General features: G+C 43.8%; 1 long non-coding RNA gene across 1 annotated transcript; it reads left to right on the top strand.

The window, feature by feature from the left end:
• Positions 1-704: 704 nt before the first annotated feature.
• On the top strand, positions 705-14,225 carry LOC114686552. Its single transcript, XR_003733585.2, has 3 exons — positions 705-996; positions 11,152-11,268; positions 13,928-14,225. It is a non-coding gene; the product is annotated as an uncharacterized LOC114686552 (long non-coding RNA).
• Positions 14,226-25,704: the final 11,479 nt, after the last annotated feature.

Genomic DNA, 25,704 nt, shown 5'->3' with positions numbered 1-25,704 from the left:
CCTGTCTTGAGTTCCTGTCCTGACTTCCTTCTATGCCGGACTGTGATGTGGAAGTGTCAGCCAAATAAATCCTTTCTTCCCCAAGCTGCTTTTGGTTTTTATCACATGCAATAGAAAGCAACTAATAACTCTGGTCTCAGAATCAGGAGCTCTGAGACCAGTCTCTGCAACCTTGGGCAGTTGCGTTGTCTCTAAGATTACAGTCCCAGGCACTGAGCTGTGTGAGCTCTCTCTGGAACCAGAAGTTCCCATGTTCCAAGGCCTTCCTTTCTGCTGTTTTGGAGACAGAGGACAACTGATGGCTGGAGTCTTCACCAGCCCACTATGCAGAAGCATTGTGAGGAGCAGTACAGAATAGAGAGATATGCTTTCCAGGATCTGGCTGTGGCCTTCAGCTCCCTCTCCTGATAGAGGTAAAGCAGTTGAATAGTCTCATAAATAATTCAGAAACCAAGGTAGAGTGACATTTAAAGCTCAGGTGAAAACTTGGGGGAAAGTGTGAGCAGCTGCTAACTTCCTTCCCACAAGTACTTTGGCTTCTAGGAGAAGCTTGCCTCATGTGGTGGTTTGAATAGGGGTGACCCCCAAAGACTCATACATTTGAATGTTTAGTCATTAGGGAGTGACACTCTATGAGAGAGATTAAGAGGTGTGGCTTTGCTGGAAGAAGTATGTCACGAGGGGTGGGGCTTTGAGGTTTCAGAAGCCTGAGCCAGACCCAGTGACTCTTTCTCTTCCTGCTGCCTGTAGATCTGGATGTGGAACTATCGGCTCCCTCTCTAGCACTGTGTCTACCTGTATGCGACCATGCTTCCTGCCATGATGATAATGGACTCAACCTCTGAACTGAAAACCAGTCCCAATTAAATTATCTCTTTTTAGAGAGTTCACATGGTCATGGTGCCTCTTCACAGTGATAGAACATTGACTAAGATGCCTCAGGAACAAGATAAACAGGGAGGGCCTGCACTTTGTCAACCACAATAGATGGAGAAGGTAAGTACTGTATCAAAATGGGCAAGCTTGCTCTAATAGGCTAGTCAGTCTACAGTTTTTCCCACCTTCCTTCTGCCCCCAGCTTCAGAAATTTCAGGAACATCCCTGCTCCTGACATCTTTCCAGTTGTGATGCAACTCCTCTCATTGATTTGTAAAGATCTTGTTCTTGATTTTACTTAAAAGATCAAGTTTTCACTCTAAATCCATGGGGGTTGATTCTAGGACTCTCGAGGACTCCCAAATCCATGGATGCTCCAATCCCTTGTGTACACTGGCATTCTTTGCATCTAACTTACACATAACCTCCCACACACTATCTCTACATTATTTATAACGTCTATTCCAATGGAAATGTTATGTAAATAGTTGTCACACTGTATGGCTCCAGAACGATCGCAGGGAAGACAGCCCAGCGCCAACACTGTCAGCGCACAGTTCATCAAATCTGTGGATATGAAACTAGTGGGTCCTGAGGGCCAGTAGTGTGTCTCAGTGTGTGCACTTGGGAGGGCTACAGTTGTGCAATTGTTCAAAAGGCTGAATGTGTTTATTTGCAAAATTCGAATGTGTATTTATATTTGAGTTTTAAATATACCATGTACCTCCTGGTAGTAAAGGTATTAGTCAAAAAGCAAACAAACAAAAAACCAACCAAACAAAAAAAGCAAAAGCAAAACCAACCAACCAACAGCCACCAAACAAGTGAAGCTGTTGCATGAATCTTCCTGCTTCAGCTTCATGAAGCCCTAGAATATTTACGTTGCACCATTAAGTACTAGAGCTTCAAGTGAAAGTTTGCCTTCAGGAAACTGTCTTCATCTCAGCCACTAGTGAGGTCTGCATGGAGTTTGAGTAGACGTATTAATAGCACAGTAAACAGTGGAGCTTCATGATCTGGCGTCTGCTAATTTGGCTGTTTTCAAATCTGTAAGAGAAAGGTGCTTTTGCACATGCTTATTAAAGAGTCGTGTCAGTCCTAGTCCTGACCCTTTCTTTCTCTTGCTTAGAAAACTTCTATTTCTCTTCCAGAGAGCTCCAATTGGGGCTGGGTTTTGTCAAGGAGACACCCTCTTTTCTGCTGGCCAAGGTTTGGTCAGATGGCCCCTGTCCTCCCTGTAAAGGCAAAGCTACCATTTCCCCACTCCTCTCTGTGGCTAGTTCCTCCACTTAGCTCCAGATCAGCAGTTCTCAACCTGTGGATCAAATGATCCTTTCACAGGAGTCACCTAAGACCCTCTGAAAACACAGGTATTTCCGTTATGATTCATAACAGTAGCAAAAGTTGCAGTTATGAAGTAGCAAAGAAAATAATTTTATCTGAGGGTCACCACAGCAAAAAGGGTTGCAGCTTTAGGAAGGCGGAGAACCACTGATCTAGATCATTTCCTTCTTGCTCAGTTTTGTGTGAGCTAGAACTCTGTACTATATTAATGCTTTCCTTTATCTTTAACACTTAACTGTGTCTGAATCTTTCCATTTTTAAAAAAAAAATATTTATTGTTATTTTTAATCATGTGTATGCATGTCTGAGATGCATTGTGCACATATGTGCAGTGCCCATGGAGATTAGAAAACAGCATCAGATCTCCTGGAGCTGTAGTGGTTGTGAGCTACTGGATGTGGCTGCTGGGAACCACACCTAGGTCCTCTGCAAGAGCCATTACTGGTGTCTCCAGCTCCTGAATCTGTCCATTCTAAAAGATATGGCTAGTGCCGCCATCTTTGAATCAACTACTTCTTGTAATTTTCCAGCCACTCTTTCTGAGCAGGCTCAACACACCCACTTCTGTGGCAGCTCAGCCCATGTGGGGTGGCTTCTGGTCTCACTCCATGTACTGAAACTGCTCCCCATCTACTGCCATAAATAGATGCTATGACCATGGCAACTCTTATAAAGGAAAGCATTTAGCTGGAGATGGCTTACAATTCAAAAGTTTAGACCATTATCATCATGGTGGGATGTGGGCAGAAATGGCGCTGAAGAGTTCTACATTTGGATCCCCAGGCAGCAGGAAGACAGAGTGACACTGGGCTTGGCTTGAGCTTCTGAAACCTCAAAGCCCACCCCCAATAACACACTTTCTCCCACAAGGTCACACCCACCCCAACAAGGCCACACTTCCTAATTGTGCCACTCTCTATGAGATTATGGGGGTCTTTTTTGTTCAAACCACCACACCCATGGTAACTTGTAAACTACCAGACATCGACTGTAACAAGCATCATCTCTGCGCGGTAACAGTTAACCCCTATCCTCTAGAACATCATATTCTCCTGGGGTTTGCTCTTTTTTGCTGGCCATTTCTCAGTTAACTTTGTCAGCTTGAGGTCATCTGATGACGACCCTTTTGCTGAAGTCTTCAGGGTTTTGACAAGATGTCTGAATTTCTACTTGTTTTCTCTTAAAGCCAAACCATTTTGTCAATCTGTCACAGCTTCCGTGGCCTCTATGTGATTTTGCCTAAGAACCTATCTTGAGTTTCTGTAACTTTTTACCACACAGGTCCCCTTGGATATACTATTGAAAAAAAGAAAATAAAGTGGCTCAGGTGAGATGGGAACTTATTTCTTTTATACACCCTGCTCAGAGTTTCTGAACATCCCGGGAAGGGTTGGAGTGCCAATGATATTGTCCTGCAACTTTAGGGCTATGCTACAATGATGGAAATAGGCCCGTTTTATGACCACCCACATTCTCTGTATGCTCAGAAGAGCCAGCGAGATCCCACACAATGGGCCCCCTGCCGATTTCAACAGATTATCTCGTGCCTCTCATTTTGGTCCTCTCCAATCCTGACTGACATCTCAGATTTCCCATGAGTCTTAGCATCCTCTGCGCCTTCTGTCAGCTCTGGGTTTCCATGCCTGCTTCTCTCTGCAGGAGCATGCCTCCTGCTCCATTCTCTTGCTGGGTAAACTTCTATTCCTCCTCCAGAGAGCTCTGTTCAGGCTGGATTTTGACAAGGAGACATGCTCGTCTCCTTGTTCATCTTTACTACCACTGATGACTAATCCCATGTCTATGATCTGTATTTGTGACTATATTGTAAGCCCCAAGAAGGTCAGGGTGACTTTTTTATTTGATAAATAAAACACATGAAATTATGTGGAGGAAATATACTGACTTCAAAGAGTTTTTTTTTTTTTTGCCACTTGACTCACTTATAAAAACAGTAAGTAATGATTTCCTGCTTAGACATGGCAATAATAGCAACAACAGCTTCTGATGATTTGGAATGTTTAATGGGAAGAGAATTAGTAATAAACACAAATGACAGGCTAAACTCAATTTTAATAATGATAACTTCTGTTTAAAGACATACGCCTTTTATAATTTTAATTGTATAACCTAACTTGATCTTTGGAAGACACATTCAGAGATGTCAAATAAATTATTATGCTTTTGCAGGTATGCAGACTGAGATTTGGTGAAATAATTAACACAAGTCTTCCACTGAATAAACAAAGGAGCCAGAATTGGTTTCTAGATCTCTGAGTCCAGAAGCAGAGTCTTTCCCCTGTAACAGACTATGATAGAAAATAGAAAGTACCAAATAGTGGGTTATTTGCTTACTGTGCAAGTATAAGGACCTGGGTTCAATCCTGAGAACCCACATGCGAAGAAGCTAGGCATGGTAGGGTACTATGGTAGTTAGAATGTGATTGGCCCCCATAAGCACATATGGAGTGGTACTATTAGGAGGTGTGGCCTTGTTGGAGTAGGTGTGGTCTTGTTGGATGAGTGTGTCACTGTGGGGTGGGCTTTGAGGTCTTATATACGCTCAAGCCCTGCCCAGTGTCTCAGACTACTTCCTATTGCCTGCTGGACAAGATATAGGACTCTCAGCTCCTTCTCCAGTACCATGTCTGCCTGCACGCTGCCATGCTCCCTGCCATGGTGACACCGGACTAACCTTCTGAAACTGAAAGCCACCCATGAAATGTCTTTTTTTTTTTTTTTATAAGAGTTGCCATGGTCATGATGTCTCTTCAGAGCAGTAGAAACTTTAACTAAAGCAAGTACATTTGTGATCCCTGTGTTCCTGTTGGAAGATGGAAGGTAGAGACATGACAGTCCCTGGAAGCTCAAAGGCCAGCATGCTTGGCATGATCACAGTGAACAACAGAGAGACCATGTCTCAGATAAAGTGGAAGATGAGGTCTGACAGCTGAGGTGGTCATCTGCCCTTGACCCATGTGCTGTGGTATGCATGTACCTGTACTCCCACACACAAACACACATCAGACACATACACACACATTGTATACACACACACACACACACACACACACACACACACAGATGTAAGAAAATAAGAAACACAATTCTGCTAATTCTGAGTTTGTGTTTCACCTAGGCAGTCATTTGATAAGTATTTGTTGAATATCTAAATGCATGAATAGAAAGACCAACAGGTCTGACAATGTTACTAAGATTTTACAAACACCTATAACTCACCAATTATGAGATAACAAGCAGAAACAATAAAATATGCCACATTATGTAGGAGAGAGGTGGAATCTGGCCAACAGACTAGATAATCACTTTTAAGTGACTTCAGCAATCACTTTAAATAACTGTGTGGGTGTGGGAGGTTTGTATACACACCTCAAGAATCCTGGACCCACTAATGACAGGGTTGACAAAGGAAGCTTTATTATAACTTGGGACTTGATTGACACGCAAGACATAAAATGTGTGAGTAATACCCAGCCTGACTCTCTCCTGTGAGTGAAAAGGAACAGAGGACTCTGTTGTCCCTGTTACTGGTAGGACAGCACCATGGATATTTGTCTGTCCAAGTTTTGTTCTCTCTCCGACTCCATCTGAACATTTAAACATGTTCTAAAATGAAAAGGGGACCGGTATCATTTATGGAACCCTACCTCTGAAGAAAGACCAAGATGTCTTTCTGTAGTGTTGTAGAGTAGAAGACCTTAATTCAAGACATGGCTTCCCTCAAGGGGAAGACCTTAACTCTGCAATAGGAAGAATTATCCCAAAGGCCCACAGTTCTGATGATTCCATGAAGGAAAGTTTGCTGACATGAGAATCTTGACTCTTTAAAGTTTTTTTTTTTAAAGATGGAATCCATACATTTATGTATATGCAAGTGTATATGTGCATGCGCACATGCGTGTGTGTGTGTGTGTGTGTGTGTGTGTGTGTGTGTGTATGTGTGTGTGTGTATGTGTGTAGGCCAGAGAACAATCTTGAGTATCATTACTCAGGAGCTGTCACCCTTGATTTTTGAGACAGCATTTGTCATTGGCCTGGAGCTTGCTAACTAGTCTAGGCTGGTCGGTTAGTGATTCCCCTAGGATCTACTGGTCTGCACCTGGCTAGTTGTCATTACAAACAATTACAAATGTGTGCCATCAAATCTGGCTTTTTACTGTGACTCCGAAGGAAGCGAACTCAGGTCTGAATGTTTGCATGGCAAGCTCTTTTCCAAATGAGCCTCCGCAGCCTCCAGATCTTGCCTTATTAATATTTGGTTAGTTTCTGGGTTGACTCCTGTTATACAAAACCCTAGTGTATTGCTTGGACACAATAGGTGTTCAATAATTGGTGATGATTATGAAGAGAATGCAGTCAGCTGTGAAGAAAATACTTCGCTAGATTCAGATTTGAAACCCAGCCCTGCCTGTTAGATGATAAAATAACTTCCTAAGTTATCTACCAAGTTATCTAAACATTACAATCACAAGATTTTTCTTATCTGTAAAATTAGTAATAGCCAGTATGAGCGGGGTTCTCTAGCAGGTGTTTTTTATTTCTTATCAGTACTGTCATTTTGAACGCCCAGTGTTATAGGTAAGTTAACTGAGGCTCATAGACAGTAAGTAATTTGTCTTTGGTGGTATTATTTACCTAGGGTCTGTCAATGTCAAGACAAACTCAAGCCTGTATGACTCTGATTATTTTCTACTTCCTGACATGGGGTGTGTGAAGTAGAGGTGAGAGAAATGTTGATTTGTTGTGAGGATTAGAGTCAGAGCACGTAGCATGTGTTCAGCACACAGAACTGTAGATATTATTGTTAATTATGTCGAGAGTGGTTTATTTATTCCCATTAATTAGTATCGGGAGAGTTTTGACATGGGATACCCATCAGGAGTCCTGTTTGGAAATTCCCTGGTTGACATGTAGTGGAAAATCAATAAATGCCTGTTGACATGTCAAAGATGTTGCAGTTGATACACATTAAAGGTCTGCTGTCATCTGCATTTCAAACTGAATGCTCTCCTCTCACACTCCCGTCACAAGTACACCATCTTGCTTCTAAAAGCTCTAAAAGGTTTTTTACATTAAATATTTTGAGAATTTCATAAATTTTCTTTTGATTGCATTTATCTCTTCTTCAATCTCCTTCCAGATCCATTTCCCACTTTGTACTCATTCAGCTGTGTATTTTTATTACACACACACACACACACACACACACACACACACACACACACACACCCATAAACTCCATTAGAACTTCCTATATACTCTTGGGTGTATGGCCACCCACTGGAGCATGTTAGATGTACCAAGGACCACACCCTTAGAGAAAGCTAATGCTTACTTTCCGGGCAGCTTTCAGTTATCAATAGCTCCTCAGCTACAGGCGGTCCTTCATGCTCACTTTCCACCACCATGCTGGGATTCTGTGTGGCTTGAGCTTTCACACGCCACCGTCACAATTCTGTGAGTTCATAACTGCTGTGCCATGCTCAGAAAACACTGTTGCCTTAGAGTCGTCCACTGCCTCTGGATGTGGCAGCCTTCTTGCTTCCTCTTTGGCCCTGATCCCTGAGTGTTGGATGCAGGGGTGTGTGATATGCACATCCCATTTAAGAGTGAGCACTCCCGTCCTTGACATCCCCCAGCCAGTTGTGGGTCTCTGTGTTAATCACCATCTACCACCCAAAGAAGCTTCCCTGATGAGAGGCACACTAGTCTATGGGTATAATGAGAAGTCATTGGGAGGTAGTTTAGTACTATGTCTCATTAGCAGAGGACTAGCTATAGGTTCTCCCTTAGGGCCTATAACCTATCTAGCTATAAGTTCTTGGCTCTGTAATTGTGCCAGGTATGGGTTCCATTTTCTGGACTGGGCCTTGAATTCAATTAGAGAGTGGTTAGTGACTTTCATGCCATCGGTTGCTACTATTGCATCAATGACCATATTTTGCTAGGAAGATTTTTTTTTTTTTTTCGAGACAGGGTTTTTTCATGTAATTTTGGTGCCTGTCCTGGATCTCACTCTGTAGACCAGCCTGGCCTTGAACTCACAGAGATCCGCTTGGCTCTGCCTCCCAAATGCTGGGATTAAAGGTGCGCGCCACCACCGCCCGGCTAGGAAGATTATTCTTATAATCCATAGAGTTCACAGCTGGATAAGATTCTTTTTTACAATTTTAATTTTTTCTATTGATTTATATACCTTAAATAAAAGAATATGAACAGTCTGGTCGGTGGGGGGAGTCAAAATAGAGGAGGCAAGGTAGTCAGTGAGTGATAAACAAGTGAGATGATGAAGATCAATACATTTTCTGGTATGTTTTTGTCTAAGGATAAAAAATGCTTGATTCCTGGGTAAGACTGGCAGTTACTTTTCTTATCCATGAACATGCCTAACACCTTCTGGCACTATGAAAGCTAGCCATTGGCCTGACGCTTCCAGGTCAGTACCACGTTGAATGACTCAAGTATGTGACGTCTTCAGCAACATGCTCTTACTGTCAGGTTCTGAAGGGTAAAAGAACAATGGCAATCTCCAGCAATATGGGGGGGGGGATGTCACTGGCCAACAACTCCAATAGGGGTAACCCATCCCTGGCGCTGGGCCTTTTAGCTGTTAGCCTATGGTGTTTAGTGGGGGGATTGTTGCTCTGTTGTAGGGTCGCTCCATTTAAGGTCTGTATGCCTTAAGCTCTAATGTGTTCATGTTTTAGAAAGCTTCTGTAGTAGTCTTTCATGACCTTTTCAGACCTAGTTTCCTTTCCCTAGATTCCCTCCTTTATCCTGCCCCCCCCCCACCCGGTTTAACCCTTCCTGTTCTATTACTCTGCTTTCCACCTTTACATCACTGTGTTCTGTCTTCCTTCCCTTGAAGGGCCCCCTCTCCATGGTTTCTTACACATTTTTCTGACCTCTGTGGTTATTCCAAATGAGGCACACTATTCTAAAGATTAAAAGCTAACATCCACAAATACAATAAAAACGTGTGAGGTTTGTCTTTCTGGGTTTGGATTATCTCAGTATGATTGTTTCTATCCATTTAACTATGAATCTTACAATTTCATTTTTCTTAACAGCTGAATTATATTCTTTTGTGTAAATATGCCATATTTTAGTTATTCACTTATCCACTGATGGACATTTAAGCTGCTTCCATTTCCTGGCTATTGTGAATAGAGCAGCAACCTTCGTAATATACTGTAGGGCAAGTAATTGAGAGGCAGTGAGTCCTCCTTAAGTATGGAGAAGTAGGCTCATCTCACACCAACCCTTCATAAACAGTAACCATAAGCTCTATATGAAATTTAAAAATCCAAGTACTTGCAGGAACTGGAAAGTGAATAAAATTTTGAAAGTTTCTTTAGATAAAAGGAAGAGTACTGGATGACTTTCTTGGTTATTATAACCACATCTGAAGTTAGCATCACACGGGGGAGCTAGCTCAAATTCCCACAGGAAACCTGTGGTACCTCTGCCTTGAAGAAGCAGATGACAGAGGTTTGGGCACCTACAGTTGCTAAATATAAACCCTGTTCAAATCTCTGGCTGATTTCAGGATCAAGTGCGTGTGGGGCAGCATCCAAGACGCTCAGCTAAAGATAGAAGAACTGGACTGAGATTTAGAGGGCCTCCCGTGAGATGGTTTGTCATCGGAGTCCATTCAGCTCGTCTGCTATTGCGACAACAATGGTTCTATAATCTTCAGAGAGCAGAACAGAGTTCAGAGGAACTCTGATACTCATGATACTCACAATGTCTAGAATATAATCCCAGATCAAGATGGATGTGGAGAAAATACAGTCCACAAAGACTGGCTATTTAGTCCAAATACCGAATATATATGCTCACTAAGATAAGAGAAAGCATGATTCAAGGAAACAAAGAAAATATGAAATCATAGCGGACACACAATACACTAAACAAAACTGCAAAGTAGAGTTTTGGGAAGTGAAAATGCAGAACCTGCTTAAGAAGGATGGATATGACATAGGCAGATTCAGTGACGCTACAGAGCAAGGTGAAAAGTATCTCTAGGTCTCAGAATAGAAAAGAACAAACAAACTAACGAGCAGGCGAGCAGACACTGTGAGACAAAGTCAAAATGTCTAACACATGCTTAGTGTTGTAGAAGTGGATCAGAAAAAAAAGGACTAATGAGCAAAAGTATACTGTAAAAATGACAAAGTCACATGAACATAAATATAAAAATTGGAAAATGACAAGTAGGAATGAGTCTTCGCAGATTTCCCAAATTTGATAAATGGCTTGAGTTTACACATTTAAGCATCTTAGGAAATCCAAAGCAAGGTATATATCTAGAAAATTGTGTGGTGGAGCCTCACAGCCCAACTGTCCACAGACTTTGGAAAAAAATGGAGAGAAATCTTGAAAATCTTGAAAGGGCATATTACTTGTAGACCAATAATCCACTAGATACCACACAACGATGGAAGCCCATCTCCAAATGTATGATGTGCATAAGAAAACAAAACAGACCAGTCTGCCCTGATTATATCCTGTGTGCATATGGTTTAACAACAAAGGCAGCACAGGGACCCTTCTAGTTTAAGCAAGACTGTTTGTACTTAGCAAACCTGAAAGTCCCCATATGATGAAGTCATGGCCTCCAGCTTTGGAGTCCTGGGAGGACCTAGAACCACTGAGATGTGAGGCCTAGTGGGAGGAAATGAGGTCATGGGGGTGTGTGTGCCTTTGGGGGGGGTCTATTGAGTCATCCTTGTGTCTGCCTTTGCTCTTCTGGTACCATGGGACAACTAGATGCCCTCCAATGTGCCCACCTGCCGTGACACACAGTGCCATCTCAGGCCCAAAGCAATGGGGCCATGCTACCACGGAATGATATCTCTGAACCCAGGAGCCAAGACAAACCTTTCCCCTTTTAAAATTTATTCATCTCAGGTATAAATGGAATGCCAACACACCCACGCTACAACAGATGTTAGAAAATTTGTTAGCTTCAAAGGAGATGCTACCATATGGAAGAGTGGATCTTCAGGAAGGAAGAGCATCAAAACGGTAAATACCCTGTATAAATAGAAAATAGCATATTTTATTTCTTTAAAGTGCACATTCCATTTTATACATTATAGGTATGTCTTGTGGGGTTATGGTACAGTAAATGTGTCTAGACTATAGGCTCAACATTTGCAATGGATGAGGTGGCTCAGGGGCCTAAATAATGGGAATGTTTTTTATATGTTGCATAAATAGTATAATATTAATTCTCAGAAGACTGTACATTTTAGTGCCTAGAGAAAAGAAGAATGATTCCATGAAAGAGTTTAATGTGGAAGTTACTTCAGATGATTTCAGTTATAAATTGCATTAATTAATAGATTCTATGAAACTTTATAAAAAATAAAAAAAAATGAAATGAAAACAGCCAATAGGGAAATAGGAGATGAAAGGATCAATATTGGCACACAGACAACCTAAGACCAAGTTCCCAGCACAAAGGAGATTTATTTGCTTCAGAGGGACAGAGGGCAGAGATAAGGGACAAAGACAGGAGCTAGAGGATGAGGGAGAAGGGGAGAGGAACAAGGGAGAGGGAAGAGATATTTCCCCAAGGGACAAAGGACTGCCTCTGGATAGAGAGGAGACAGATGTGGCCCATAGGCAAATGGCAGTGTATTAAAGGTAAAGGAGAAACCCTGTGTTAGGATGAGTTGATTTGTTTTGATTGTGCGTGTTAATTAAGGTAGCCAAAAAGGGGCTTTTGATTTCTGGACTTCAATACTTTGATAGCTGGACCTTGGTGGTCAACCTCAGGAGCAGGAAGTGGCCAAATAAGGGAATAGACCTTGGGGGCTAGCTTTAAGAATGTAGTTTGTGGTTTGAAAGAAAATCATCACAGGGGGTGGTACTAATGGGAGGTGTGACCTTATTGGAGTAGGTGTGACCTTGTTGGAAGAAGTGTCACTGTGGGGGTGGGCTCTGAAGTCTCCTATGCTCAAGCTACACCTAGCGAGACAGACCACTTCCTGTTGCCTGCACAATATGTAGAACTCTCAGCTCCCTCTCTAGCACTATGTCTGCCTGCACACTGCCATGTCCCGCCATGATGATAATGGACTGAACCTCTCAACTGTAAGCAAGTCCCAATTAAATGTTTTTGTGTATAAGAGTTGCCATGGTCATGGTGTCTCTTCACAGCAATAGAAACCCCAACTAAGACATAGTCTAACAGTTTTTAGCAAGGTAGAAGGAAAGGGGGAGAAGGGTAAGAGACATGTTTGCCATGCTTGGGCCTGTGTTTGCCATGCTTGGGCCTGCTAGAACCCTTTCATGGGAGACTAGTCTTTCTTTGGCCTCTGGGAATTACCTTGACTAGTTCTTGATGGGAAAATGGAGAATACTTCAACTTACTCATTCAGACATGCTTCTATCTAGTAGACGTTTATTGGGTTTTGAAGTATTACATTAGCTATTGAGGATATAAATACAATACGACATAATTTTTGCCTTCAAGGAGATTTGTCCTTCTTACCATGAATTTGTGGAGACTCTCCTGACCTCTTCATTGATGGAATCTTTGATATTGTTGGTTTGGGTCTTGGTAAGTGAAGAAACAGTGCACTTCCAAAATACCCACCTTCCTAGATTCAGATAATTGGTACTGGGCTGTGATGGTTGATACTGTCAACTTGACAGGATTTGGAATCTCCTAGGAAACAAGCCGTGGTACACACATCTTGATTAGGTTAGCCCATGGCTTTGATTAGGTTCATTGAGGTGGAAAGAACTACCCTAAAAGTAGAAGGATCAATTCCCAGGTCTTGGGTCCTGGACTGCTTCTAATGGAGAAAGCAAGCTGAGCATAAACATTTAGCTCTCTCTGCTTCTTGCCTGAAGATGCAATGAGACAAGCTACCAGCAGAACTTCCCTGACCATGAGTCAAAATAAGGCCCTTTCTCTTTAAATTGTTTCCCTCAGGAAAAGTGACGAAGGCATAAGTGTCCAAGCAGAGCAAGCATGGGGGTGTGGTGGTCTCTGATTTTGTTTCCTGCTATGATGTGAAAAGCCCCAGGGGATAAGGAGGTTGTGAGGCTGAGGACTGCACCCTTGACATGGACTGAGAATAGTAGGTTACATTTCTGATTGGTGCTTACTTAGCTGTGTGACTTTAAACAAGTCATTAACCTCCCTGAGCCTCATGGGAAACACTAGGGAGTGAACTCTGCCAAAGCTCTCAAAGGAAATAAATCACATTCTGTTTCCTAGGTCTATTTAGTGTTCCACTTGGAAGTAGGTGATTGAACCCTGTGTTTCCAAGCTGAGCCTTAGGGAAAATGAGTGACATTTGTCCAAATTCTTGGTTCTTGGTTAGGTTTTGTTTTCTTGTGTTGTTATGAATTGGCAGAGTAGGACAGCCATGTTTAAATTCTATCTCTATATTTATTGCTATGTGATTTTGGACCAGACGTCTCAGTTTCTGCACCTGATATGGAGTCAAATAATATTAACAATAATATTAATATTATTCCAATATTAATAATAATGGGGTGATCAGTTGTCATTCTCGTTTCTTTTCTGTGGTACAAACACATTAATGTGAGTTTTGCAGTCAGTGCCAAGGAGGTACATCTGGTAGCATGTTTACAAATAGTTCTCATCATGGCCCAGAAAACATCTACCCTTCCATGGACAAACAAGCATGTTCCTTCTTTGCAGACATGATGCAGATGAGCACAGCAAGTAGGAACCTGTATGCTGAAGATGAAGGAGCCACAAGATGGAAGGATCCTGGGCCTCTGTCACTGCTTGAAAGAAAGCTGTCCTACTCATTAGGGGTACCATTTTGGAATTAGTGTAAGTGTCAGATAAACTTCTGTTGTATTTGTGTTATTGTGCATTTAGATTTTTTTTTAACAGAATGAGCTAATTAATTTAGGAAACACAACTTATGCAAAGCATCTGGCATGGGTCAACTGTTACCTATTAGGTTCAAAGGAGAAAAGTGCTCTGCTATTTGCAAACAGTATTTTTGATTAGATCTGATGGCTGCATTGCCCTTGCTAAGGCTGTAATTCTGTCATCCATTCCTGTGATTCTCATTTCTCCAGCAAATGAGGCAGAGGTAGCAACCCAACATCCCCCAGAGGCATTGAAAAGAAGGAAATAACTAATCAGGAAGGTAAAAGAACTTGGTTAAGAATCTCCAAATATAGCAGATAATGGCTGGTCCAGGCAGGAGACACTAAATTCAACTTTAAAGCCTTTCTTAAAATCACTGAAGGGGTTTGAGCCATTATTAGACAAGGAGGCTGGGGCATTTGCTTGTGGAGACCTTATTTTTGTCAGAGCCCTTCTGTCCTGTGTGCTATTTAGACATTCTGTGAAGATGAGCCTTTGACTGTGAAGGGCAGTCCCAGTGTAGCCTGGGAACCTGAGGATGTGGGGCTGTGTAGCAGCAAATATCCAAAACCATATCCCTTAGGTACCAGAGCTCTGGGGAAGAGACAGTGTTTCCTTAGTATCTCAGGCCCTACATAAGGGCTAGGTGTGTCTGCTCTGTACTCACTGATGCCCTGCTTCTGCCTCCCTCCCACACTTACCCTTTCTCCTCCTACTCATGAGGTATCTTTGTGTAGTTGGAAGGGGTGTGTGTGTGTGTGTGTGTGTGTGTGTGTGTGTGTGTGTGTGTCCCCCGCCTGGTCTGCAGCTGCTCAGACCCAAATAAACACACAGGCTTATGTTAATTATAACTGCTCAGCCATTAGCTCAGGCTAACTACTGACTACCTCTTACACTTAAACTCAGACCATTTCTGTTCATCTATATGTTGCCATGTGTTCCATGGCTTTACCTGTGTGCCGTTACATGCTGCTCCCTGGACGGCAGGCTGACATCTCCTGACTCAGCCTTCCCCTTCCCAGAATTCTCCTCTCTGCTTATCCCGCCTGTACTTCCCGCCTGGCTACTGACCAACCAACGTTTTATTAAACCAGTGTACCAAAGCATTGTCCCACAGCATCTTTGCAGGGACCCCTCATTGGTTTCTGTGTTCCTGGGCCAGCAGAGTTCTGAAGGTTACTTAGTAGCCGTGGTCCCTGCCCTTGAGGTGGGGGTCCTGCTCCTCCTCTAGAACCCAGGGATCTCTGAGAACTCAAGAGACAGATACTAAACGACAGCAAGGCAGTGTTCCCAGCCAAGTCCAAGAACGGGGTCTGTGGGTGAAGTTGGAGAGGGTGCTGGTGGTGAAGGGGCATAGAGAAATGGAAGTGCCTGTAGTGTGAGGAGACCTAGGGTTCCAGATGTGTCAGAAAGGGGAAGGGACTAGACAGTTGCTAAGAATGGTGTCCAGAGGGATCTACTTGGGGTAAAGGTAGAGAAGTCCTGTCATACAGACTTGAGGGGAGGCGGGCAATGCCTGCCCTGTGCTGGTCAGTGCATCCCGCCAGGCTCTTCCCCTTGGTCAGGGCAGCCAGCTGGCGGATCTGCTCAGCCCATTGTCATCCAGCTCTGCTCAGCATAGCTTTCACTTCAGCTCAGCTCAGCACATCTCATCCCTCCCCCAGCCCAGCCCAGTTGAAACCATTTATTTCTCTTGGAGGAGAGGAGGTGGTGGTTGATCTTGGCATCTCTGCCGCTACTTCCCAACAGAGCATTGCCTCTCTCTCTCCTGCATCCCTCCTGGGGTCTGGACCAGCCTAACCCACATTCCAGAGCATCTCCTTCCAAGGGCTTCCTTCCATGCTGCCTGGAATGCTCAGAACTTGTCCAATCCACACCTCCTGTTCTAGCACACTGGACCACCTTGCTTTTGTTACCCAAGGCACTGATGCTCTCTCTCTCTCTCTCTCTCTCTCTCTCTCTCTCTCTCTCTCTCTCTCTCTCTCTCTCTCTCTTTCTCTCTCCCCTCTTACAAATGGCTCTGCAGCAGCCCTGGGAGGGCGCAGCAGCACCGATCACGTCTCCATGGTTCCTTGTTAGCTGCAGTCTAAGCAGGAAAGTGACTGGGCCTGACAATATAATTTACATTGCTGTATAAAACTATCTGTGGAAGCCAAGCTAATTTGTGCCAGATTAGGCTATTTGTCTCAGCCACTGTCTAGCAGCACAATCTATCAGAGGGCTGTTTTCAAATATCGCTTTTCAAGCGTGCCCTTGAGAGGCAGAAATTGATTGGGATCTTAGAGAGCAAAATTACAGCAATAACTTAAAAGAAACAATAATTACTGAATCATACCAGTGTCAGCACTCTGCAAAACACGAAATAGCCATCAAACCCCAATCCAATATATTCTGAAGCGAATTTATTGAATGGAAAAAGCGGTTGAGTGAGGGTATTTCTCCACCCCCCCTCCCCTTCCCCTGTACATATGGTTATCTCAAAACCGCAAGTGAATGAGTCGATAATTCTTGTCACCGACTGCTCCATTTTCGCCAGGCAGAGGAGCCCCATTAGCTGCCTGCTGCCGCCCTGGTTCCCTCTCCCCTCTCTCTCCTTTCGCCTCTCCATTGCCGAATCATTTGCTAGTCCCTGCTCTTCAAGCAAACAAACATGTATAACTAATCATCTGCTAAAATGCAGAGGGCCGCTAATAAATCTCCGCAGCTGAAATACTTTAATGGGTAATTAATTGATCCCGTTCCAGAGGAGTAATAAGATAATAAATTAGACAATATTTCACTCAGTCGTGTCAGGCGCCTAGCTAATGGCGCTGTAGGGCTAAGCTGAAGGATAATAAATTAGCCAGAAATTAACTGCTAAGAGGTTTCTGTAGAGAAATCGGCTGACAAGTGAGTCACACTCGTGATTCAGGGCCTGCCTGGGTAGTGTGGCAATCTCTATGAATGTGAACTTGGGCTTCGGGAGGGGGCCCCCGTGGGGCACTCCCAGCCAGGCTCCAGCAGGATTAAGTTCCCAGCCAGAGAGTGCCTGTTGGGAAATACTCAGAGTGTGTGAAGTGGGCCAGGGCCCTGCCTTGCACACCCAGCAGGGCCCTGGCTGCAGTAAACCAGGCACAACATGTGATGTGCTCTGGGAAATCGCTCCCCACTCCCAAGCCAGCGGGCTCTCTGAGCTTTTAATGGGTCAGATCCACTGTGGTGTGAGCGGCGGCGGCCCTGGCCACAGGGCACCTCTAGCCAGGGTGCTGCTGCTGCTGCTGCTGCTGCTGCTGCTGCTGCTGCGCCCAAGCAAATATGCTAATGAGGAAGGGTGGAGTCTGGGAAAGAGACCCACGCTCCTTTAATAACAAGGCTATCACAGACATCAGGCAGGAAAAAATAACAGGGGGAGATGAACTGAGTTATACTTTTCCACAGGTCAGAGAGGTTTGTCGGAGGGAGAAGATGTCTTGGTTTTATTAAGAACCTTGGGAGAGTGTTGACAGTTAATAGGGAATGGAAGGTCACCTTCTCCCTGGAGGAGGTGGGGGCAGGGCTCAGACTGATGCAAAAGACTGGGGAAGAAGTTCTTCACCAAGAGACCATAAGCAGGGTACCAGAACCCTCTGAGCTCTGGCCCGTTGATCAGGAAACCAGTGCTGACTGAATGAAATGTGTACGAGAACCGTCCAGGTTCACGTCTTCTCATTGTAGAAGCAGCTGGACGCTGTTTGTGTTATTTAAAGGGAGGGAAGAGGGCAGCTGCGGAGATGAGGTACCACTGCGCTGCTCCCCTCATTTAGGGACCAGACTGCCTGCACCCCTCCTGGAGATGTTGCTCACCTTCTCCAGCTGTCCCCTCTCTGCTGATGGTCAATGTGAGAGGACCTGCCTTCTGAGTCATTCCAGCTTTGGCAGTGTGAGTTGAAAGCCTAAAGAGAGCTTAGTCATTTAAATGAGATAATGCAGGAGTTGGGGACCAGAGAGGAGAAGAAATGTCTGTGGTTCTCAACCTTCCCGGTGCTGTGATCCTTTAATACAGTCCCCTCATGTTGCGGTGACCCACAAACATCAACTTGTTTCGTTGTTAATTGGTGACTGTAATTTTACTGCTGTTATGGAGCATACTCTAAATATCTGATCTGCAGGATGTCTGATCTGCGACCCCTGTGGAAAGGCTGTTTGACCTCCAGTGTGGGCTGTGGTGGCATTGTCGCCATCTGTGACTCCTTGTCTCCCAGAATCTGCTTCTCATCTCCCTGGGTGGCTGGTGAACCTCAGGGTGGCTTAAAGCTATATGAGCAGCCCCTGTGCTGGTCCTTTTGGAGTGTGTGGGGGAAAGTAGGGGAGTGGGGATGGTGGGGGTGGCGGTGAGGTGGGAGTTTCCCAAGGCCCCTGCCTGGAGGCCCACAGTAGAACAGGTTCAGCCAGAACCAGAGCCAGAACCTGGAAAAGAATCTACCCCTGTGAAGGTGAAAGGACTGGTGTGGGGTGGGTGGGGGTGGGTGGGGGTGGGGTCTCCACCTCAGGGTGGAGCAGTGGCTTGGCATGTGAGGCCTTCTTTGGGTTGGATACCCAGCACCACCAAACGAACAAACAGCACAAATCAGCAGAACTGACTCATCCTAACAATAGCAGAACCACCAGAACCAACCGAGAAGGAAGACGAAGGGATGATGTCCCGGGTCGGAGCAGGTCAGGGTCCCAGTTTTTTTGTCTGTTTGGCTTTTCAAAATAGATTCTCTCTGTGTTGCCCTGGCTGTCCTGGAACTCACCCTGTAGCCCAGGTTGGCCTAGAATTCACAGAGATCTGCCTGCCTCTGCCTCTTGAGTGCTGGGATCAAAGGCGTGCGCCACCATCGCCCGGCGGGGTCCCTGTTCTTAACTGACTAACGTTTCAGAAGAAAACTCATCCTCATTCATTATTTGATTTGTTCCTTTATGAGGAATGGTGCCACCTTGTCCTCTTCTATTTATCTCCGGAGGCCTCAGAGCCGCACGAGGGGTGAGGGCCCTAACCTAACCTCGGCCACTGCTGGAGCTACCCAGGGGCAGAGGCTGAGCTTGGGTACCCACTACGCGTAATTGAATCATTAGAAGACTCTTCTTCTCGAAGGTCCTAACTGTGTCCCGTGGAAAGCACACGGGAAATTTACTTTCTTTCTTTTCACAATTGATGACTATTAACTGACCCTTAAGCCTTCTCTTATTTTCCAGGCTAAATTCGCTTAGTTCCTTTAACTGTTATGTATGTACCGTTCCCTCCTCTCTTATTGTAAAATATAACATGCAAAAAGAAAAGTGCCCTAGCCTGCAGATATAGCGTGATTAATAAGCATAAAGCCAGCATGCATAAAGGGATGGAAGCTGAGCTACATCCTCGGCTTCCACTCTCGGGGTCAGAACCTCCTGCCCTGCAGAATAGCCACGATGACCCTGACTGTTGTGCAAATCATGTGTTGCGTTTCCTCGGAGATCTATAATTTATATTTGACGTGCTTCAGAGATGTTGTGGGTTCGATTTCCAGACCATTGCAACAGAGCAAACATCTCAAAGAAAAGAAATTATGTGAGAGCTTGATTTCCTGGTGCACGTGAAAATTCTCTTCTCACTGAAGTACAGTCTATTCCATGTGCAACTACTTGTCTAAAAGGCAAGGCACACAATCAAAGATACTTCAATTTGCCGCAAATCCTAATCATCATTTGAGCCAGTAAAAAGGTGTCTGTAGGTTTGCTGGAGGCAGAGTGGGCGCAAGCCTTCAATGTGGATAAATAGTATCTGTAAGGTATATATAGAGAAAGCGTGACAAGACAAGGCATGCCCATATTCCCACACAAGACTTGGTTCTGCTGGTGTTGAATCTTCATACACTGGAAACAGACCAGATGTATTCTTTTGTTTCTTCTTTTTTATTTAACATACTGTTTCCAAGTGCTGTGATGACAATGTGCCCCTCAAAAGGTCAGAGGGTGGAACTTTGGTTGTACAAAAAGTAGTGTCAGCAGTGTGGCCTTGTGGGAAGTGTCTGGGTCGGGGGTGGAGTCCTGGTGAGCAGATTAATGGCTCTGTTACAGAGCTATCAGAGAGGCTGCCCCCTCCCTTTTCCACAGGAGTCCTCTTGTTCTTCTGCCTTCTCCCAAGAGCTGGTATGGCCTGGAGCCCTCACAAGGATCATGTAGCTTCAAGATCAAGGACTTACTGGCCTCCAGAATTAGGAGCCCAAATAAACCTCATTTCTTTATAAATTTCCCAGTCTTTGGGATTCTGTCATAACTAGTTTAAAGTTTCTCCGGTTTTGCCCAGCCCCGAAGTCCAGACAATTTTCTCCCACTGGTAGTCCTGCAGCCACCTATAAAATAATCACTCAGATTATATTAATGAATATTAATTGCAAACTGTATGGCCTATGGCTCAAGTGTCTTGCTAGCTAGCTCTTATAACTTAACTCAACCCATTACTGTTAATCTACGTATCGCCATGTATTCCTTAGCTTTACCTGTGTCCCATTCCATGTTGCTCCTTTGATGGCAGCTGGCGTCTCTCCAGACTCCACCCTCTTCTCTCTGTATTTCCACTAGTGTTTCCCGCCTGCCTCTAAGCTGCCTTGCCATAGGCCAAAGCTGCTTTATTTATTAGCCAATGCGAGCAACACATATATTCACAGCATACAGAAAGACACCCCACAGCAATAACAATAAAAAATTGGACCAAGACATGAGATTTATTCATGTTTTTGCTTGTTGCTTTCTATCAATATATGACATGTAGTGTTTTATGCATGCATTAGATAATGATTTTGTTGGCACACAGTAATGTATTGGTTAATTCACAGCAGGAATTTGTGTGTGTGTGTGTGTGTGTGTGTGTGTGTGTGTGTCCCATTACTCATAAACTTTTGAGTTGTTTATAGTGAAAGGACCAAGCAGACACCATAACAGGCTGCTCAGTCTTCTGTTAGAGATCAGGCCTCAATTTCAGTTTCCTGAGACAGAGCAAGAAGTTTCAGAGGGAGACACACAAAGAGAGCAAGCAATCTCCAACACTACCCCACCCCACCCCCAAGCAAGAATGAGGAGGCCTAATGGCCTAAGCCATAAACAGCTCAAGATGATAACCAAATAAGGACAGAGACTGGGACTTGTCCAGGCCTGCCCTAAAATGGAAAAACTGTAGCCTTAGCCAACCCCTACAGGCCTTGGCCAATTAAAACACACTAACATGATTGCCACTTGCTTAAGCCAATCATATCTAAAGTAACCTAACCACGCTGGGACCTTCCCTTGGTGATGCTTAAAAGGGGCCTGTGAGCCTCTCTCAGGGTCATTGCCATCTTGCCTTTATAATGGATGGCAGGCCTCAATATACTGAAAGCTTTCTCGAGATAATAAACACTCTTGTTGATTGCATACGTGGATGGTGGTCTTTTGTGGGACTTCTCCAGGACCCTAACAGTAGCATGGAGTTCTTAGAAGAAGCCTGTATGTCAGTGTGCATGCTCCCTCCTCTCAGCAGGCTACACTCTTAAGAGCAGAATGGCTCCCAGGGCACTCACACCTCCCCCTTTGCCATGCAGTACCCACAGGGACTGTGCTGCTGCTGTACAACACCGTCAGTGAAGTGTTGTTCTCGTCTGGTAGATCTCAAGGTGTGTTGCCAACTCAGCTCTTTGAGGGCCTGCTTGCCTCAGAGATTTACTAGTACCTTGGGCCTCAGCTTCCCTATGGCTGTGTGGAGTGAGGTGATAGAGGTCTGGCCACTGTGGACCACACTTAGATGGTCTACTTGGACCGTCTTGGCACATTCCTCACTCCAGAGCACCGGCCTAGACTTGGCCTGTCTACACCTCAGTTCCCTCTCCCCATCCTGTATTGTGGTGGTATTATGTTCCCCAAAATATTGTGTACTCTAATAAATTTATCTGGGGTCAGAGAACAGACAGCCACTAGATACAAAGGCTAGAAAATGGTGGTACTCACACCTTTAATCCTAGCATTCCAGAGATAGAAATCCCTCTGGATCTCTGTGAGTTCAAGGCCACATTGGAAATAGCCAAGCATGGTGACACACGCCTTTAATCCCAGAAAGCCAGCCTTTAATCCCAGGGAGTGGTGGTAGAAAGCAGAAAGATATATAAGGCGTGAGGACCAGAAACTAGAGGCATTTGGCTGGTTAGGCATGTGGCTGGTTAAGCATGTGGCTGGTTAAGCATGTGGCTGGTTAAGATTTTGGCTGGTTAAGTGTTCAGGCTTTTGAGCAGTAATTCAGCTGAGACCCATTCCGGATGAGGACTCAGAGGCCTCCAGTTTGAGGAGACAAGACCAGCTGAGGATCCGGCGAAGTGAGATAGCTGTGGCTTGTTCTGTCTCTCTGATCTACCAGCACGTACCCCAATAACTCGCCTCGGGTTTGATTTTATTAATAAGAACTTTTAAGATTCATGCTACACTGTATCCTTTTCTTCTTTTTCATACTTGATCCCTAGAAGCAAGTCCTCTACCAGGATACCTCAGAGCTCTCCTGCTGAGTACTCAAGCTCTTCATCATTTGTCAACACTTGGTGTTGATGCACTTAGAACTTTGTCAGTCTAGTGAGCATTTAAGGCAGCTCATTGTAGATTTCTCCCCCTAGTTAAATTTTCAAAACTAAACCCTAGGGTTAGCAAGATGTCTCAGTGGGTAAAGGCAGTTGTGCAAAGCTGGAGACCTTGCTTCTACCCCCGGTACCCATAAAAAATGTGGAAGGAGGGAACTGACTCCCCAAAGTGGTCTTCTGACCTATACATTCAGGCAGTGGCATGGGCACTCCCCTTCCATCATGCGCATGAAGAAACATAAAATAATAACAAGTATGTAAATTAAGCCCTAAAATTAAATACATTGAAATTTTAAATTATTGGTGTGTAATTTACACACAGTGAAACAGTTCTCATTTGACACGAAGAGCTCAGGGAGTTCTGACAGCTGAATACCATCGGAAAGTCGTCACCACAGTCAAGACACAGGTTATTGACCTCACCCCAAAAGTTTGCGCATGGCCCCTGGGCCTTGTCCACCTCTGCCTCTTTGCTTCCTCCAAGTTCTCCAGATGTCCAGTAGATGGATTCACTCAGAATGCGTTCTTTGATGCTCACCTTATTCCCCTTGGCACAATGCTTCTGAGAGCCATCCGTGTTCTTGCAGGTTTGGGGAGTCGCCCGTTTATTGCTGAGTACTATTCCATTGCACAAACACATCTCAGTTTATCCATCGGCTCCTTGACAGGCATTTGGAATGGTTCCATCGTTTGGCAATTATGAGCAAAAGCTTCTAGCACATACTTGATGAAAATCTTTTTTGTGGATGTAGACTTTCATCGCTCCTGGATAAATGTGTGGGCGTAGCATCATTGGGTCATAGGGTAGGTGTAATTTTGACTATAAAAAATAAACCTGTCAACAGTCTTCCACGGTGGTTTTTTGCATTTCACATTTGACACCGAAGCAGCCTGTGGGAGCTCTGGCTGTTTTACATTCTTGCTCCAACACAGCACATTCAGTCTGTGAACTTTTCAGTAATCCAACTGTGTGCAGTGGTGGCTTATATTCTTAATTTGCAGTTATGCAATGCAAATTTTTGACGAATGTTATTAAATGTTTTTGTATGCATATTGGAAGTTTGTATCTTCTTACAAAGTATCTATTAAAATTTTAAAGTCTAGTTGTTTATATATAATGGAATTTTGAGAGTTCTTTATCCTGAATACAAGCTCCTCATAAGCTATAGTCCACTAATACTTTCTTCCAGGATATGGCTTAATTCCTAATTTTCTTAAGAATGCCTTTTAAAGAGAATCTCTGAATTTTAAAGTTCAGTATATGAATCTCTTGAATGGATTGAGCTTTGTTTTCTGAATATTTTTGGGTTACCTCAAATTGTAAAGATTTTTTTTTCAATTTTTTTAAATTAAAACTTTATTATAAAGAACCTGCAAGTAAAAAGCATCACACAGTAAAATCGACCAGACACAAAGTCTACATATCTTTGTTTGTTTGTTTCTTTATTTTTTGAGACAGGTTTTCTCTGTGTAACAGCCCTGGCTGACCTGGAACTCATTTTGTAGACCAGGCTGGCCTCGAACTCACAGAGATCCATCTGCCTCTGCCTCCCGAGTGCTGGGATTAAAGGCGTGCACCACCATGGCCCAGCAAGTCTACGTATCTTAATGAACTTCTATGCACTTAGAATAACTATTCTGAAGCTGTGAAGCTTCACACTGGAGTTTACACTTTCACTATCAAATATGTTTTATACCACTGAAATTATATATTTTATCTGCTGTCAAAAAATAAAGGTAAAAATTCAATGACAGAGTTCATACTAGAGAAGCAGCTAGCTTTATGTCCTCTTTGACAACTTATGTGTTTTTTTCTTGCACTCAGTCCTTCCTCATCACCTAACATTTACCCTGTCTTTCTTACGTTATATTGTCACCACATGTACATTTGTTTAGATATACATGTATATGTATATAGATACACACATATACATAAGTGTATATAATCGGCTAGTATCTTCATATGGGAGAGAATGTACTTGTAGAAGGTTTATAGTTTCACGTTTTCATTTTCATCGTGGTTTTAATTCATTGTATTGGTCAGGGTTCTCTCGAGTAACAACTGTCAAGTAGAGTGACTTGCAAGTCATGGTTGACTATTCTAAGAACGGCGTCCTCTGATGGAGAGTCCAAGACTCTAGCAGCTATGTGGCTCATGAGGCTGTGTGTCTCAGCTGGTCTTCAGTATACACTGGAATCTGGAGGACGTCGGCTCCATTGCCAGTAAAGGAATGGACTTGGCAGCTAAGTGAAGGCAAACAAGAGCAAAGGCTGCTGCTTCTATGTCCTTTAATATAGGCTGCCACCAGAAGGTGTGGCCCAGACTTAAGGCAGATCTTCCCACCCCAAAGGATCTGGATTTAGGATGAATCTTCCTATCTCAAATGATTCAATAAAGAAAAGTGGCATTCTTAGCCACTTGGGTTTTAGTTGATTCTAGAAATAGTCAAGTTGACAACAAGAATAGCCACCACACTTATATTTTGTCAATTTATGATGAGAACAAGCTCTTTGCACGAGTTTGTTTGCCATATAGCTTTCCTATTTAGTGATGTCTAAGACTCTTCCCACTTCCTGGCAGGCCTCATTTGCGACTGGTCCATAGGAATGTTTATGTATTCTGGAGCATGATCTTGACTCCATTCATTGTCCTCAGCTCTGTGTCTTATCCTTTAAGAACCTTTGTGGTACCATTTGATGAATAGAATTTCTTAATTTTAAGGAACTAGAAATAATGTTTTGTTTCTTTTTTTATTGTATTCAAGCTTCTTAGGATTTGCTAAATTCCTAGCACCTATAAATCAGTCTTTCTCCCAAAAGTTAACAATGTCTGTCTCTGTCTAGACAGTGTTTCTCTCTGCGTGACCAAGGCTGGCCTTGGACTCACAATCCTGCCTTATCTTCCCAAGTGCTGGGTCCACATGTGTGTGTCACCACACACACTGATATTTTGTCTTTAAAGTCCTATCCTTTCTCGCTTTGCCTTCTGGAATTCTAAATATGTGTTAGCATGTGCAA

Source organism: Peromyscus leucopus, chromosome 17 (genome assembly GCF_004664715.2).
Source record: "Peromyscus leucopus breed LL Stock chromosome 17, UCI_PerLeu_2.1, whole genome shotgun sequence".
Classification (NCBI taxonomy): Eukaryota; Metazoa; Chordata; class Mammalia; order Rodentia; family Cricetidae; genus Peromyscus; species Peromyscus leucopus.
This window is presented reverse-complemented; position numbering and strand designations above follow the sequence as displayed.